We start from the raw sequence: 5,480 nt of genomic DNA, 5'->3' as shown, positions 1-5,480 counted from the left end.
ACTGCTTGCTCGGATTTGATTCGATTGATCGGACGAGCCTCGATCCATTTTGAGAACTTGTCGATTGATACCAGTAGATGGGTGTAGCCCCCGGGGGCCTTTTGCAGAGGCCCGACCATGTCGAGCCCCCACATGGCAAACGACCACGTGATGGGGATGGTTTGGAGGGCCAAGGCCGGGAGATGTGTCTGCCGAGCGTAGTATTGGCACCCTTCACAGGAGCATACTAGCTTGGTGGCGTCGGCGACCGCCGTCAGCCAGTAGAACCCTTGGCGGAAAGCGTTCCCCACGAGCGTCCGAGGCGCCGCATGGTGCCCACAGGCCCCTGCGTGCAAGTCCCAAAGTAGGGCTCGGCCTGCCTCAGCGGTGATGCATCGTTGGAGGACACCGGAGGAACTTCGCCTGTACAACTCGTCATTGCAGAGGACGTAAGTCTTGGCTCGGCGCGCAAGCCGTCGGGCTTCGGTCCTATCACTAGGAAGCTCCCCCCGATCGAGCCAATCAATGAACGGAATTCGCCAGTCCGTGTCCTGGTCGGTTGGGGGGGGCTCGGTGTTGATTTCCATGACCTCGGGCTTGGTCGAGAGAGTCTCAACAGCAGAGGGGGCGTCGAGCCCTGTCGTGGGTTCCACAGGTGGGCCCTCCTCTGCTACCAAGGTGTAGTCAATGGAAGGTTTGTGGAGGTCCCTGGCAAAGACGTTCGGGGGGACCGAAGCCCGTGCCGAGGCCATCTTTGCCAGTTCGTCGGCGGCCTCGTTGTACTTCCGCGCGATGTGGTTTAGTTCGAGACCGTCGAACTTGTCTTCTAGGCGACGTACCAACTTGCAGTAAGCCTCCATTTTGGGGTCGAGGCAGTTTGACTCCTTCATGACTTGATCGACGACGAGCTGTGAGTCGCCGCGGATGTCGAGACGCCGTACCCCAAGTTCGATGGCGACCTGCAAGCCATTGACGAGGGCCTCGTACTCGACCACGTTGTTGGAGGCGGCGAAGTGGAGACGCACCATGTAGCGCATGTGTACTCCGAGGGGCGAGATGAAGAGGAGACCCGCGCCTGCCCCGGTCTTCATCAGAGACCCATCGAAGTACATGGTCCAGCATTCTGTCTGGACTTGAGCAGGTGGTAATTGGGTGTCGGTCCATTCAGCCACAAAATCGGCCAAGACCTGAGACTTAATCGCTTTCCGAGGCGCAAAAGTCAAGGCTTCCCCCATAAGCTCGACGGCCCACTTGGCTATCCTGCCTGAGGCTTCCCGGTTATGGACTATCTCTCCCAAGGGAAAAGACGATACCACGGTCATTGGGTAGGACTCGAAGTAGTGACGCAGCTTGCGCCGGGCTAGGACTACGGCGTAGACCAGCTTCTGGATGTGGGGGTAGCGCGTTTTGGTCTCGGAGAGCACTTCGCTGATGAAGTAAATAGGTCGTTGGGTGGGTAGAGCATGCCCCTCTTCCTGCCGTTCTACTACTACAGCAGCGCTGACCACTTGGGTCGTTGCAGCGACATAGAGTAAGAGGGCCTCGTCCCTGGCCGGGGGTACCAGGACAGGAGGATTAGTGAGCAATGCTTTAAGCTTGGTGAGGGCTTCTTCGGCCTCGGGGGTCCAGAAAAAGCGTTTAGATTTTCTCAAGAGGCGATACAGAGGCAAGCCCTTTTCGCCGAGGCGCGAGATGAAGCGGCTCAGGGCCGCAAGGCATCCCATGACCCTCTGCACTCCCTTGAGGTCTCTGATTGGTCCCATGCTGGTCACAGCCGAGACCTTCTCTGGGTTGGCTTCGATGCCGCGCTCCGAGACTATGAATCCCAAGAGCATGCCTCGGGGGACCCTGAACATACACTTCTCGGGATTGAGCTTGATGCCCTTCTCTCTAAGGCATTTGAAGGCTATCTTCAAGTCGTTGACGAGATCTTCGGCCTTTCTGGACTTGACCACGATGTCGTCCACATAGGCCTCGACGGTTTGCCCAATGTGGTTGCCAAAGACCTGGGTCATGCACCGCTGGTACGTGGCCCCTGTGTTTCTGAGGCCAAAAGGCATAGCCACGTAGCAGTACATGCCGAATGGAGTGATGAAAGAAGTCGCAAGCTGGTCAGTCTCTTTCATCTTGATTTGATGGTAACCAGAATACGCATCAAGGAAAGACAGGGTCTCGCACCCCGCAGTGGAGTCAACGATCTGATCGATTCGTGGTAATGGGAAGGGGACTTTTGGACAGGCTTTATTCAAACCGGTGTAGTCTACACACATCCTCCATTTCCCATTTTTCTTCCTAACTAACACGGGGTTAGCCAACCACTCTGGGTGAGACACTTCCTTGATGAACCCGGCCGCTAAGAGTTTCTGCACCTCTTCGCCGATGGCCCTACGCTTTTCCTCGTTGAATCGGCGCAGACGTTGCTTCACTGGTCTAGAGCTGGTCCGGATGCCCAGGGCGTGCTCGGCAACCTCCCTCGGTATGCCCGGCATGTCCGAGGGACTCCATGCGAACATGTCAGCATTCGCACGGAGGAAGTCGACGAGCACGGCCTCCTATTTGATGTTGAGGGTGGCGCTGATCCTTAGTGCCCGGTCGTCGGGGCAGGCGGGGTCGACCGGGACGAGCTTGATGGCCTCCGCGGGCTCGAACGTCCCTGCACGACGCTTGGAGTCAGGCGCCTCGCCACTGAGTTGGTCAAGGTTGGCGATGAGGGTCTCGGCCCCCGCGAGAGCCTCGGCGTACTCGATGCACTCGACATCGCAGTCATATGCATGTTCGTACATGGACTCAATCGTGATGATACCATTGGGGCCTGGCATCTTGAGCTTGAGGTAGGTATAGTTGGGGACTGCCATGAACTTGGCGTAGCACGGCCACCCTAGGATGGCGTGGTAGGTTCCCTTGAACCCGACCACCTCGAAGGTAAGGACTTCCTTGCGGTAGTTGGAGGGGGTGCCGAAGCAGACGGGAAGGTCGATGCGCCTGAGGGGTCACGTGCGTTTCCCTAGCACGATGCCGTGGAAAGGTGCCTACCTAGGGGGTCCTAAACCAACTAGTGAATTTGAACTACGTGCCCCTACCTGGCGCGCCAACTGTCGGTGTTTCGAACCCAGGGGGTCCTAAACCAACTAGTGAATTTGAACTACGTGCCCCTAATCCCGGATGGTGATGCAAAGAGACACAAGGTTTATACTGGTTCAGGCAATCGATGCCCTACGTCCAGTCTGAGAGATCGATCTTGTATTCCTTGCACCAAAGTGCTTGTAGTAGGGGGTTACAAGCTGGGTGAGAGAGGGAGCTAGTCCCAGGTCTCGGCGTGGAGTGATGCGGGCTACTTGAGACGTTGCTCTCGGGCGGCCGGGAAGTGTGTGTGTGTGTTATCGGGTGTTCTTCTTCCTCCCTAAATGGCCCAAGTCCTTTCCTTTTATAGTTGAAGGGAGGACAAGGGCAGTACATGTGCTTACTATATGGCGTCGTGTGAACAGGGGTGGCGTGTTCGAGCCCTGTAGCCTATTTCGGTGGCAGCGTGGTCGTCGGAGTGGTCCGCCCTTGGAGCGTTGGGGCGACGTGTTGGTCACATCCGATCCTGTGCATCATGGGAGCTCTAGGGCTACCTCGGAGCGGGCACGGCGGTCAGCGTGCGGGTTGTTGTGGACTGACTGCGCACGCGGCTGAGGCTCGGTTGGTGCTGAGGCCGAACCGCGGTGGGAGTCTCGGCAGCCGTGAATCCCGAGATAGCTGAGACCCTGGCGTAGAGTGCCGAGGCCTGGGGGGAGCGGTCGACCTAGTACACTAGCTCGGGGGTGATGACGATCCGGGCCAGTTCTCCCATGCTGCGTTGTCTTCGGGGCAGGAGTTACGGGGCACAGTGTAGTGCGGGCGCTGATCGTGGGCACAGCGTTTGGGCACAGTGGCCGATAATCCCCGCCATGCCCTGTCTCAGCCGGTATGGCGCTGATACGACTTCTTGTCCCGTCGGCCTCTCCGTGGTGTCGAGCCGTCGTCCGGCTGAGATTGCGGGAGTGGTTGACGCATTAGTGGGACGCGACATGCTGTCGGGAAGACCGGTCGAGGCAGGAGCGACGGGTTGTTATCAAGCCAGCCTCGAGCGATGCGGAGGATAGCAGTCTCATCCGAGGCTAGATGCATGGGGCCTTGGGCGAGATGGAGATTGGGCTCCTTGCCGAGGCCTCCCGCGAATGGCCTCACGCGAGGCGGAGATCGCGTCAGGGTGCCGAGACCTCCCGTGCGAGGCCTCGAGCGAGGCGGAGAGCCGGTGGGCTCAGATGAGGCTGGTGATGAGCCCATGGCTTACCCTCTAGCTTTGTTGTTGATGGGATTTAAGTGACCCTTTTGGCGTACGCTTGGGGTACCCTGTTTCATGGTACCCGACACATAGTGTCAGTGTTTTGTAAACATGAAAGTGCAATCAAGACCTAATTGTGGGTTTTGGTGATAATGACCACGCAATTAGAGAACTAATGAGATTTATCGAGATGATAAGCAGGGAATTTATATTCGAGGATGCTACATGAAATGGAGGAACCCCCAATTATAAATGTAGATGGCTTCAAACTCAAAGGAGGTTTAAATTATTTTATATTTTAAATTTGAGTATAGGAAAAGCCGTACTATAAAGGGAGATACAATGCTTAAGCTAATATGTGCTACCAAGTGCTCAAACAACCATATGCATCCTCAGGTTCACAGCCAAGATAGTCTACACTTCACTATTACCCTTGCTATCTTGCGTGGTGCAGCACTGCTGCACTTGAAGAGAGGCACTGCCGCACTTGAGTCACGGCACAAGAAAGTTAGCGTCCACACTGACTTCCTCGGATGACTCAAGATGTATTAAAAGGTCTCGCCCGACCCCAAGGTCACGGGCTCCGTCTCGCCCGACCCTAAAGTCACGAGCTCTGTCTCACCCGACCTTGAGGCCACGGGCTCTATCTCTCCCAACCTCGAGGCCGCGAGCTCTGTCTCGCCCGACCTCTTGGGTGCGGTGATCGTTGGGGGCTAGGGGGTATATATACCTTTTCCTTTCCTCCCCAATGGCCATCTGTCTCTTCTTCCTCACTTCGGTATGCCCAAAACAGAACAGGAGCTCTCTCTCTCCCTCCATTGTTGACCTCAAGCTCACAAGCAAATCCATTGATTTTCTCATCAATCCTTGAGGGAAAAGGGTCCAAAACTCAATTAGAGAGCAGCTCCATTGATTCCCAAACTCTAAAGAGCACTTGTTTCATGTTTTATCCAGCGGTTGTGTTTGTTACTCTTAAAGCTTGGCTCCTAGCCGGCTAGAGCGTCGCCCGTGGAGCTTGCCAACTTGTGTGGTAGCCCTAGGAGGTTTGTAACCATCTCTTGAAGTTAGTAAACTCATCCCTCACCTCAAGAGTTAAGTGTCTTGATTTGAGAACGAGGAAGGGTTGGAAAGCCCTAAGCCTTACTGGCTAACCTCAATAACGTGGAGGTAGGCAAGCCTTAGTGGTGAGCTGAAC

The sequence above is a fragment of the Miscanthus floridulus genome, chromosome 8, assembly GCF_019320115.1.
Source record: "Miscanthus floridulus cultivar M001 chromosome 8, ASM1932011v1, whole genome shotgun sequence".
In the NCBI taxonomy this organism is placed as follows: domain Eukaryota; kingdom Viridiplantae; phylum Streptophyta; class Magnoliopsida; order Poales; family Poaceae; genus Miscanthus; species Miscanthus floridulus.
The sequence above is the reverse complement of the archived record's forward strand: the minus strand, read 5'-3'. Positions refer to the sequence as shown.